Source organism: Seriola aureovittata, chromosome 15, assembly GCF_021018895.1.
Source record: "Seriola aureovittata isolate HTS-2021-v1 ecotype China chromosome 15, ASM2101889v1, whole genome shotgun sequence".
NCBI classification, from domain to species: domain Eukaryota; kingdom Metazoa; phylum Chordata; class Actinopteri; order Carangiformes; family Carangidae; genus Seriola; species Seriola aureovittata.
Window position 1 is genome coordinate 16353534 of NC_079378.1, and position 13876 is coordinate 16367409.

A 13876-nucleotide genomic window follows, 5' to 3' on the forward strand; every position below is an offset into this window, starting at 1 on the left:
CTCATATTTAAATCCCTTGCATTAATAAACTGTTATACTGTAAGAGTCATTGAACTTTGCTGCACTATGCTGCATAGTGGAGTTTTTCCTTTTACTCATTCATTTCTCCTCAGTTTCCCAGCTGTGAGCAGGGGAAATGCACCGCACAGTCCTCAGCTGAAGTCTTTTCATAATGAATGGCAAGGTACGATAATGGCCTTCAGGTTGCCATAGAAATGAGACAGGGGCCCTGTATGTGATTTTTTTTTCTTTTTTTATCCAAGCGTAAATGACACAGGACTGTGTGGCAAACTCTTCTCCCCCACCCACCCAGGCAGCTCTGCACTTGGCTCCCATATTTTCCTCTCCTCACATCTTTTCTTAATCAGCATTTCTTCTTTCTTCTACACCTCTTTCCACCTCATCTGATTAGTTGTGTTAATATAAGAATCATGACAGCTCAAAGAGATTAAGTTACCTTAAATTGAATAAAACAGAAAACTCAAGTGTATGATAATAATTTCAGTCCTGCACCACGCAGTGTTTGTTCATTCACATATCACTGATGCCACAACCAATCCATTCTAAGCTCTGAGGTGACTTGTGGTCAGTCCATGCACAATTAGATCACAAACAACTTTTCAAAATTAGTCTGATGCTTAACAACGTTCCAAGATTTGAGGGAGCAGATGGAGCTTTATTACCACACACGGCATCCGCCCAACTCAGGTCTCCTCCCTGCACTGAGCATCTCAGGGCAGCTGCTGGCATAGCCGTCTCAGTTCCCCGCTAACAGCTGCTCTCAAGCTAAACAAAGTATTGATCCACTCTATCATTTTCACACTTGTGTGTCTGAAGGTTGATGATGTTGGTGATGTGTTTATGTCATGTTTGTGGTGTCAAGAAATGGCTTGGTGAAAGTTATATGTGCTAGTACATGTGCATATTTCTCAAATACACAGTATGTGCACCTGTGAATATGTATGTTCTATATCAGTAATGAACTTTTAGCCATAAGCCAGTGTTGATTTGAACACACTGCAGAAATGTTAAATATCTGCAAATGCAAATACAGAAGTGTTGAAACTACAAGTTGATTATTGGCTTAAGTAAGTGACAGAAAATTAATCACCAATGAATTTGATAATTGTTTATCAAGCAAAAATACCAAACATTTGCTTTTTCTGGCTACTCGAATACGATGTTTTGACTCTTTTCCCGTATAGCTTTGTAACAAACTGTAACAAAGAGCAGCTGGTTTGTGGTACAGTGGAATCAATACATACCATCAGAGCATTGACATCCATACTGATTTGTTACAGCAAAAGCAGAATAGAGATATGTTAATATTTAAGACATAAACAATTTGCTAAAATAAATGTTACCGCCCCCTCTTTCACAGCGAACAAGTCTGATGCAACTTAAAACCCCTGAATGCTGTTCAGTTGTTTATGATTTCTCTTTAAGATTAAATATTCACAAAGTTGATGAACTGATGAACACCAAATTTTCTTTTTTTTTTGGCTGCTAGCTATAGCAGCTTCAGAAAGGAAGCTAAGACCATCAAAACAGAGTTATCCAGTTATCAGATTTCCTTTTTTTTTTTTTTTTTTTTTTGTTGTTGGTGTCTCTAGGCAGAGAAAAAGTTAGAAGTTCATAACCAGGCAGTAAACTAATCAGAACTTATAAAAAATGTTGTTTTGATCTGTGGAACCTTATGGACTAAAGGACTATAAATAACCGAGGAATAGACAGTCAACAGAAAGACTTCATGACCACTTTCAAGGTAGGGATCATCACCATTTAGCTGTCATGCTGGTTTACATGGCAGTAAATCTGAATTGATAACATACAATTTTAGACTTGTGGTATCTGTAAAATGAACTGAACAGTTGAATCATGGAGAATTTATCCGAGCTAACAACGTGTAACATCGAGCTAATGATGTCAAGCTAACAATGTTCAGTGTATTTCTATCTTTATGGTTGTTGTAAAGCTGCTTTGCATAAATGGTCTCCAGCGACCAGGTGGTTTTTAAGTGGACTCAGCCCCCTCAGTTGTATTCTTTGTTCCCTTACGCTCCCTGTAGAAAAATAGCAAAAAAACAACAAAATTATTGGCCGAGATACATTGTGCATGAGTCAGGACCACAATGTGCATTCTCTGTTTGGGTAGTGGATCAGGCTGAGGGAGAACAGGAGGGTTTCATTTTGTCTTACACAAATCGAGTTTTAAGAGTGTTACCAGTAATATACAGTATATCTTCTATAGGTTTGCACTGAACTGCGTCTCAAAAATAGGATACAAAGCACTTCCCTTATCAGTTCAATATGGAACTTGTGTTTTAGTTTCCAATAATGGGATGATTCTGTATTTTGCGGGACACTTTTATCCGTGAGTCTTCAACATAGTTTAATACAGGACAACAATTACCATGGTCCATGGATCTTTATTGACAAAACAGTTGATTGATTGAAAAATAGTGGCCAGATCAATCTATTATGCATGTTATCAGTTGCAGCCCCAGTTTGGTCCATTTGCTTGTTCTGCTGTGCATTGAGGTCTCCTTGAAGCTTCAATGCTCCTTAATTGAAGTGCAGTACTGTAGAAAGTGTTGTGCCAGTTCACACTTAAAAAGAAGTAGTTCAAAGTTCAGTTCATACAGATGAAAATTAACTAGTTCACCTTCATAGTTCATTTTTTTTAAATTTTTGAACTATGTTCACAGTTCCAAAAATGAACTAGTTCATATTCATTTGTTTTTTTTTTGTTTTTTTTAAATAAATAGGCTGCTTTTCTTTTTCAATAGAACCTCCTTCTACCCATCCATCACAAGCCCCAAATCATTGCCAATCCCAAACTAAATGGATTATTGTATACCACTGAAGAATCACAGACATGAGTTACATTTAAAATCCGTAAATATAATAGTCTTCACAAGTCTTCACTTGTTTGTTCATAAAACTGCTTCAACTTTTCAAACAAACTGGCTTCAGCAGTAGTAGATGCGTCTATCATCTGTACCATCTGTACCGCTAGCATCAGTCATGCTGGGCCGTGTTTATGAAGACGTCATGTGGCATGCTGTATAACTGTCGTGAAATGTGAGCAGCGTTCACGTTCATCTTCATCATTTGTAAACTGATTCATTCAGTTCAGTGTTCACAAAAATTATGAACGCGTTCATTGAATGTTCATGCTCAACACTGACTGTAGGAGTACTGTGGTCAATGCATTATACACTAATGCTGTAATGTCATCCACTGAGTATTTAATTCTCTTTACCTTGTAGATTATTATGTCTCCTAATCAATCCATAACAGATTTCACCCAGACAACTGGTGAAAATAGAAAATGTTTCTGGTAAAGTCTAGTAAATGTGTATCTCTCAACAGCGTGCACTGTTGTGCAGTTAGATCTTGATGATGATGATGTTTGTTGATACACCACCACACAAGAGTTTAAAATTATACCAAATTGTTCAAATGTCAGTTGTTAATTTATCAACTTGTTTCTCTCATTAGTAAAGTCCCAATTCCAGGTTTTGATTCTATAGTTTTTCTGAATAAAATGTCACATTGATTTGGATCTGTGGTGTGACCACAAGTCTCACTGTGTCCACACCACAGCAGCTGTGAAACTGTTGCCCACATGATTCTCCTGTCACCTTTTGAAAAAGATGGGTTCATCCTCAGTGCTGCCAGCACCTGTTTCTTTCTTTTCTTTATATTCACGTCTCATCTTGTTTTTAAGTTAACCACTAAGTCCAGTCATTTACAGGATGCCCCTTCACTTTGCCCTGTAGTCTTTCCAGTGGTAGCTTTAAGATTCATTGCAATTTCACTGCTCAGTAGCAGTCTCAGTATCCTTTATGTTTTGTATGAAATAAGCAAACAGATAAGCAAAGTAATTAATTCATCTACTGTAGCAAGGTGAAGTATCCTTGATTATTTTCTGGCTCCAAGTTGAAGTGTCCCCTCTTTACAGCCACAAATAATTTTACTCTGAGTGAGTAAATGTCAGTTTCTTTGGTGGCTGGTGGTGTCTGTTTCTGACATTTCTTGATGAACTCTGTGGGATTGAAGGAAACTGTCTCCTGAAAGAACCGAAATAAAAGAAGAACTTAAATGTTTTCCATTTCTCTGATAAATCCCCTCTTTTACTAATGAGTTATCTTAAAGAAAAAAAAAACATATATACATACATATATATATATACAAATATATACATATATATATATATATATATATATATATATATATATATATATATGTATGTATATGTATTTTTTTCTTTATATATATATATATATATAGCCTACATCAACAGATCATTTTTTCATATCCTCTCAGTAAAGTTTGCAGAGCACATTAGTGTTAATTTAGCTGTTCATTTTATAGAATGACTGAAAGCATTGATTGGCTGACAGTACTGATCGGTGTTGTGAAACTCTGCTCCCCTGCTTGCTGGAATTGGATGTTGGCTAAACAGCAGTGATCAGTCAAGTGAGCTGCAATCTGGTTTTCAAACAGGAAAAAAACAGACAGAAACTTTGATGTAATTTCACCTTAACAATCCACTAAAAACTCTTTCTGAAAATATTAGATTTTCTTTCATTTTTTATTTTTTGGCAGTTTTGTCTTATGTGACAGCCAATAGAGAGAGACAGGAAATATGGGGGTAGAGAGGGGTATGACATGCAACAAATGTCCCCCGGCTGAGAACTGAACTGTGGACATTGCGGTTATATGTGACTTAACCATTAAGTGACTTTTAAAATAAAATATTTTAAAACTAATGTAAGTCTTACTGACCTTACTGTTCTGTAATTACAGAAAGCAAAAGAAACATAATGCGAGTAGACATGAAGAAAACCAGTAGAAATCCAAATGTGTAAGACAAGGCTCATAAGGTTTTGGGCAAATGTTTGCCAGATAACAACCACAGGTTTGCCACATAATTGATTTGTGTTTGAAAATATGCATTTGCTGTAACGCTGCCAGAGCAACACTGAGGTTTGCCGCAACAGTTTGTCTGTGGGTCTGGATTTTAGCAATGCTGATTGTAATTGTAACTGCTGTGCTATATAGATCTGCACTATAAACATTTTACTGCCTTAGTGAGCCTTACTGAGCAGAATGACACATCTTTATATTATCATCTTATTCAGCCTCAACCAAGGCTGAAATATCTTCCATGTCGAGGTTCATCCTTTTGATAATTCGTCACCTCTTTGTAAACTCTGTTGCATGCTTTTTATTCATATGCCACAGTCGATGAAAACCAGAGAATTTAGATGAATGTAGTATGATGTAAAAATGAAATAAATAGAAGAATTTAGTCTGTGAATGTCTCACAGTACAAATGTCCAGTCTTTACCGCGTCTTTTTATTCACCTAAACTATTTGTCTGAAACAAACTGTTTTGTGAAGGACTGTCACAAAAGAGAAGGTGGTTGAACACAAAAAAACACACAGGCAACTTCAGCCTTGAAAATGCTACTTGCACAGTAAGTAGCCAGTTCACTTGAATAGAGGCAAAACTTGGATGTTTGTCAGTGATCAAGTGGTTGGCCTGTCATGCTGTTTGTTATTAAGTCTTATTACACAATCAGATGAGCATAGGCTTAGAAAAGTTCTATATTTTGTGTGTCTGTGTTGATAAAAACCTAAAGCTGCTTAAGTTTCAAAGGGGCTTAAACTGTTGCGACTGCTCAGCTTGAATCTCTGTATTTTAAGGATTAGATCACACTTCAGGTGTTCAGTGCATCTTTCTTTGATGGAAGTTTATTCATTGTTAAATAATGGTATGGTGTATTGTATGCTTTCCTGGATGATATTTTTATATGTTTGTTCTTAAATGGCATTATACAATTTGATTAGCTTCTTGTCATTTTCTTTTTAATACCCAGTGTAATAAATCATATGTCCTGTAAGTCAATTTTATGTCACAACTCATTTAGATCTCTGTGCAAAGATTTACACACACAGCTTGTAGCTGCACAAATACATTAACAACTGAGTGGGATGGCAGCATAGGAAAAAGATATTCAAACCGATCCTCCCTTAATCCTCTTCCTGCAAGGTCATGCTCATGTGTGGTCTCCTGACCTCAACCTGAAATGTAAAATAAGTCTGTGAAAATAACCCCAGTGCAGTGCGTTTGTCTTTTTTTTTTTTTTTTTTTTATCAATATTTTTTTTTAAAGCTGACAAGTTTATAAAAGTTCATCAGGCTAATTAAGACATTTGTTTCAAGCAAGGAAATAAAAAGCTTCACACCTACACTCCACACATTTTACTGAAAAGAAGTCATGAAAACCTTGACCAGCAGTTTGCATTTGATACGTTTTCATCTTTTAGTTCTTTACTTTGCACTTAAATTTATGTAAACATTATTGAAAGACTTTTGAAAGATACTGAAGGACAGTAAACATTGAAGAACTTTTATTCTCCAATTTATTAAATGTCACTGTCAAACAATTAATACGATAAACTTGCCCCCATGAAACAGGTGAATCAGGTACAAGACAACCATTCCTTCTGTCACTGTCCACTTGACTAGCTGGCTAGCTAACATTAAGACGACCGCACTGAGGAGTGTCCATCTTTCTGTCATGGACCTGTTTTTCGCAGGTCTCTGTGGCCAGTGTAACCAAAGGCTTTTTTGGCCAAAGTCCACGTGGCACAAAAAGGCCGCGGCATTCCTGATGTCTGTGGCTAATCTGTGGTGTCAGCTTGTGTTAACGCCGCACCGCCAAATTTGAGGGCACACAGTGCCGGGGAATATTAAAAACTCCCATCAGCAGCATTCCTCCAGAGGAGGGCGGGTCTGATGAGAGCAAGGGTCACCTAAGGTTGAACAGTGGTTGTGTGTTAGAGCCGCTTGTACTGTAACGGTCTGATCCACTGGACAGGAGGTGGGGCCGGAGCAGAACGGAGGGAACACACTTCAAAGAGAGTGCGCTTTTTCCTTGTCTATCCTCATTGAAACTGGGCTAAATGAGCTTTGTGGGGGCTTTTGTTCCTGCTGTTAGACAATTCAGAGACTGGACGGAAGATGCCGAAAAGGACAGGAGGTCATATGGGCAGTTAATTATCTGCTTCTCAACCTGCCAGACGCTTTCTACATGCCACCCCGATTGACCTATAATGACCATGAGATATTGTTCTGCTAAATTTGAGAAGTCTAGCAAGTGTAAGGTCAGACTGTTCCTACAATTGCCACATGTCAAATTTCACACAGCCATGAGACAGAGACTTTGTACTTGAGTGCAGGCATTTCTCTTCAGATATCCAACCCTGCGACATCCTACTCTAAATTGAGTACACTAATATGCAGAGTGAGACAGCTAGATAGATTGCTTAGAAGCTCACAAAGACATAAAACATGGCTGCAAACGTGCTGTTTTTTTGCTTTACCACAGCAAACTGCGACCGTACCTGAGCTCACTGTGAGCAATATGATAGCCGAAAAATTCAGCATATTTCTGGTTGTCTCAGGCTGCTGTGCAGACAAGTAACATGTGCTCCGCTCTCCCCAAGTCCCAGAGGGGCAAGGACAGGAATGCATTCAGGGTCAGGGGTCGGACAGCCATGTGCACGTGCACTGGTGTAGCCTGGCAACAGGTGCTGTGCAAGGGCCAGAGCAAAAAGTCATCTAAGATCGCAGCAAATCTTCAATCAAGCTACATTTTCCTCTATTTTATCTAACAGGACATTCCCATACTACTGCCTTTCGCCCGTTGTTTTTGTAATGTCTCTTTTAAAAGAGTACTGCATCTTATAATAGCCTACTTTTTTATTATAGTTTTGTTTTAAACTGTTAGATATTAAACAAGCTGAGCTGCGAGTGGAACATCTGCACAGGGAGAGAGAGAGGCTCATAGCTGAGAGGTTGGTAGTGTCTCGGGGAAATGATAGCTCTGTGCCAAGGTATTCCTTCTCCCTCCTGAGAGAGGCCCCGCCATTCAGCACTGTGAGGTCAACAAGTACAGACCATTACCCACAATGCCCCTGAACAGGAAAAAAAAGGAAAACTTAAATATGCAGGGCTGTTCCTTTAAGATGGTAAGACAGGAGCTGCCTGAATGCACTCAGAGACAGAGCTGCAGCCAAGATGGAGAGGAGGAGGGAGAGGGAGAGAACAGGCGGACAGAAAACAGATCTTCTAGTGATGTGCAGAAGAATAAACTTGTGTTTCCCTGCTTCTGCTGAAAAGCTGTTAAGTTGCAATTATTCATATCCTAAAATTATGGGTGTCAGTTTGCTGATTGCACCGCTCAGAGAAAAGGAGTCTTGTTGCTAGGAGAGGAGAGATTCAGCCTGCTCTTATTGGCCACTAGGATGCGTAAGATGGCCCAATGAGAGCCCTCCCCCTAACAGCAGCGCAATAGTAGAGCTACCCCCACATGCAGACCTGATTAATATGTCAGACATGTTTTATGGGTTAACGTGAATCGGGCTAGATGAATCGAAAAGACTGCAGCAGGGAGTTAGAGTGTGGATACTGTATGTGTATGTAAGTCTATACAGTATGCATGCCAGGGGACATATCACACACAGTACTTTGAGGTCAAACGATGCTCTCGATTCTGAAGAAGGCTTACATACACACATAAGCAGCTCTCGCACTGTAGTAGTGAACTAACTCAAAACAGACTAGTGTAGAGTTGAAATAGGAAATAGGATTCCTCACATGTACATGATTATCACGAGAATGCAGCGCACAAAAGAGAAACAGAAGCTAAAAACTTGACTCAGCTTTAGTAGTCTGATGTTACTTCAAAGAGGACTCGTGTGCTGCATTATATTTAAAACATGCTGTACACACTGTAGTTGTTAACATGCTGCGGATCTTACAACAAATCTGTCAGAGATTTTTGATATACTTCGTGTCCGAAAGCTTTGCCACAGTGAGTCAAACTTCTCTGTATCTTTAAAGATTTGCTGTTTGTTGTTTTCCATTTTACCTGCTGTCAGAGAAGATTGACATCAGTTCCATCACGTCTTGTTCACTGTAGAGATGAAGTCCAGGACTAGTTTGGCCTTGCTAAGTTCAAAGACTGGAAAAACAGGGGTAAACATCTCACCTGTCAGATGTGAAAAATACCTTCAAAGTAGCTAGCTCGTATCTGCAAGCTGGTCAACAGTACAGTCACGATTCACCTCAGTTTGGTTTACAAAAATAAGGAAATACTTTTATTCACTGTTTTGTTGGGGCTTACATGAGAAGATCGATACCAGTCTCATATTTGTCTGCTACCTACTGACCTATAGCTAGGAGTTGATTAGCCTAGCTTAGCATAAAGAACAAAAAGAAATGCAAAAACAACATCTAACGTGGAAAAGGAGCAAATAAGTGTATTTTCCCAAATATCAAACTATTCCTTTAATATGAGAGGTATACAATCAGTTTGGGCAATCGGCAAACATTTTTTTTAGCGCTATTCTTTTGACATAGATTCACTGTATTGCTGTATATTCCACCATAGACCTTAGCTGCTGTAATGTACCTGACCTCTGATAGTGTCACAGTGAACCAACATGCACAATACCAGGACCCTGAAACCAGAGCAGCTAATTGGAATTCAGCCATCATTAATTTTTATTATTTAGACCTGTGCTGTTTCTACTCTGACATGCCTAAATGTCTTCTATTTAAATCATTAGGCCTCAGGTTAAGCCGGCAACAGTAAATGCTATCACATGCCAATAGTAGTCAGTAGATGTCTTTAAGTTTTTTTTTTTATCTTAATATTTGATGTGCAGACTTTATTCCAGAGGTTCAAGACTAAAACAAATCATATCATATATTAAGCTTCTGGGGCACCCAAATGAGCAAGTTGGATCTGTCTAAAAAGGACAATTTCAATGAATTACAATTGTGTGTTTATCTTACCCTACTGGCCAATGCCAGGGCAGTACATCATTTGTACAAGGAAACTGCTGCAATATAATTGTGTCTTAATTTCTGTCTGTGAAACACAATCACTCCTGCTTAAATTATTTTGTGGACTTACTGCCATCTCTGCTATTAACTATCCTGGTGCAGACTGAGGCACAGTATGCTTTTGCATGCTATAAATTAAGTTGATTATTTCCCCATTTAAATGTGCTTTATGTTTCGATTACTGTCCGCAGAGTGGATTTTCCACACGGCCATGTTACAGTCAGCCACACAGGTGTTTTCACTTTCACTCATTAGACCTCTCATCAGGACTGTGTGGGTGTGTGCAGACTGCTTCACTGAAACGTCCCTCACTCCCCTGTTTGTTTCCTTGCAACTGTGAGGAGTCTGCGCTTTTACTTGAAAAGTGAATTAACTTTTGTGCAACTCTGTGCATGTCACAGCTCTTGTCAATCTAATGTATTTGTATTTTCATTTTGAATTTTATTTAATACTTCATCTTTGTTTGAGTAATTATCTTTGGGGAGGGGGGCTCACATTATTCTTGTCTTAGCTCCACCTTCTGTCAACCTGAGCAGATGTCCAATCAAGCCAGTATAATTGAAAACACCTGTGTGGGTGTGCAGGGACAATTAAGGTTTCATGTATATTAGCTCAATGAGGGAAAATATCAAATTAGATTAGGAGGGTAAATAATTTTGGTGGAGTGCCAGATTTGGCACATGGTGGCTGGTTTATGACCTCTGGTAGAGAATTTATATTTCCTGTAAGGTATGTTAAATTTATGTTTTCTTTAATGTCTCATTTTCTGATTTAATATAGACTGAGCTGACTCTGTGCTAATGATAATGGTGACCTACTGCACTGGATAGCACCTTTGTGTCTAATAGTTAAAGCTGCTCTAATCAATATTTTCATTAACAATGGATCTATTGACTATGTGCAATGTGAAAGATTTGTCTGGTAGTGACAAACCATCAAGAACTTAAAGTGATGTTCACAAGTAATTCCAAAGTTTGTAGTTGTAAATTAACTTTTGTAAACCAGTTAAATACAGCTGCATGAGAAATGCACATGTAGAAAAGATTAGTATTATTATTTGTTCACTGTATTTTTTTTTTTTTTTTGCAAATCTTTTCTACACGTTCAAAGTGTACATACAAATTTGAATTTCTGAATTATTTTACAGGTTTATAAAAGTTAAGTTACATCTACAAACAGATTTGTGAACATCACTTTAAAGGCTCAAAATCTTTATGACCTTAATTTAAGCCCATATACTTTTTACATTTTTAGTCTTTCAGCTCGTCGTTTTGGTTTGTGGTTTCCTGTTTTTGGTGAAAAGCTCCGAAGGCCCACCTTGCACTACCTGCTCAGCACCAAACAACAGAAAGGTAAAGTTGTGGAAAGCAAACCAGAGTGACTTTTTTCGACTAATCAGGTGGACACAAAATCTAAATGAATGCTAATGCTGCTCTATGTCTACTTGATGTGTAAAAACTTTTCTCTATCAACTTTAAAATTGTGATAATAGGTCAGTGTTGTGCCCCCAAGTGGCTGACAGTCAATAATCGCAGGCTAGGAGCTCAGCTGTTAGCTTAAGGTGAATACAAGCAAGTAAGTAGTGCAGGCTCAATAACCAACTGCAGTGCCCTATTTATTGTTGCTAGAAAATTGTTCTGCCACTCTTCATTGAAGCTGAACTGAAAAGCAGAACATTTTAGAGTGGAGGTCTGCTGTCTGCTGTTAGCCTATATCTAGTATAAACAAATGTACCAGTATCAAAAGTATAATTCAATTTCACCATAATATAATATGTCTTAGCAGGGCACTGGTGCCTGTGGCAGTACAGAAGTTCTCCATGGTTTCTGACTTCAAACCTTTCCTGAATTTACAAAAACAGGCAGCAGCTTTCAGAACTATTCATACCGCTAACAAGAAACAAACTAAAAATAAATGTGGTGCTTCTTATGCCACATCTGATCACAAACTATCATCCTGCCAAAAATTCCCAATTCCTGACCCGAGACACAGCTGACTGCTTCAATAGATATAACACAACTGCTTCCACAGAGCCTGTGCTAAATATGAAAATTAAAGCAGTGATGAGTAGTCCATGTGAAAATGGTTGTTCATACATCACTTCCTGCCTGGTACATGTTTATATTGTAGGTGGCTAAAATTAATTAAGCAAATAATTTAAAAAACAAATACAAATCTCTCGGTATATTTGGCATACAAAAACTGCATATTCTGAATTGATAATAACAGGGATGTGTTTGCTTCCAAATTTGCTACAGGGAAGATACTTTTATCCGTCAGAATAAATAAATAACAAAAGAATCAGCTGGTGGATTCATCTTCAATGTTCTAACTGAAGTGGTTCAATGTAAAATCATAACAAATGACTGACTGATCAGAAATATTATTATTTTGATAGGTTTGCTTTGTCTTGTCCTGCCACATTCCTTCAGTTGGAGTATATCAGTATACTAATGATTGTGCAGCTTCCCTGTAGAGAATAAAGCACGCTCAAAGGCCGGTGATGCGTACTTGAAAGTTTCAGACAGAGAAAACAAGTGTACGGTTGTATTGTTCTTGAAATCCTTTTTGATTTTTTTTTTTTTTTAGAAATCACCATTGTTCTAACAAAAAGTACCATCTGCAGTCTGAGTTGTAACCATTACGAATTCATGTTCTGTACTGCAAAAGTATCCCTAAAAGTTTAAAAACTTAAATTGGCTAGAAAAAAACTGTTAGATTTAGAGGTTTCCTTTTAAGAGTTTGGTTCCTGTTGCTTTAACCGGCTGTAAGGAACACAGAGTTTTTTTCTTTTCCCCTTTGTTCACTCCTCTATGGAAATGCACATCTGTTCTGTGGCCACACACGCAGCCTAAAAAGTGAAATGGCAAGCTGCAGTTAGTCTTCTGCTTGAATCCACTGTTTTGATTTTGATTTATTCCAAGTCTTTATATTTTTTTGTTTCATTGTTGAATGAAGGTGTTCCTTTTCCTCTTCCTTTTTTTTTTTTTTTTTTTTCTTGCATCTTGTATTTTCTCTTTTTTTTTTTTTCCAGTGGAGGCACTCGGTTTCAAGTGCCCTATAAATGCTGTTGTTAAGGTCACAGACTTGGAAATAACCCGTCTGAGATTCAAAGTCAGGCTTCTCTAGTGTTTGCAGTACGTTTTTGATGAGGCAGGGTTGGCTGGCGGTTAGAGACTGTCCCATTGTCAGAGGGTCACAGGTTTGATCCTTCTTATAGCCAATGTGGTTGTTTTGAGCCCGCCTCCTTCAGAGACGTTACTGCTGCCTCACTCCTTTGTTGAAACGGTTGTATGAGCCAGAAAGTGGATCCGTTAAGATTCACAAGCACACAACTGAAAGCAGAGAGCTTCTGCTCACAAGGGTTACAATACAGAGTGCAACACGGTCACGTTGTATTGTTGCTGCTCACAAGCCCAAACGTCTGACTGTTGTCCAGTCTCACACAAATACAAGACAACATGCAAGAGACTTTCTTTCTGTCCTTTATTCATTCAGGGAAATTTTTATCAACAATTTCTGGTCAGGTAGTGACTTCAGGTCCTGACTCTGCATATTCATTATAGACTGAAGGTGCTCACAGTAAATGGCATCATGTGCTGCCCTCTGGTGGAAAATGTCTGAATTTCTTACGGCAGACAAAAAACCTGAGTCACAGCCATTTAGCATGTACTTTAGCATGTTTTTGTTGGCTTGGGGTCAAATAAAACAAGTGCAGCACTGGACTCAAATTTAAAATCAAAAGCTGGGAATACAATTACTTAGTGGAGATTTTAATAATAAACTCTTATATGAGAAAAATTAAGTACCTATGAAGTTTCCATGTGTGCATTACATTATATTGGCAGGCAGTTCTTTCTCTGTGACCACTGAGAGCATTAAAAGTTAATAATATTTACATTGATTTATGATCTGCTGCAGAGCCCATTTCTAGGCTTACAGCAGGA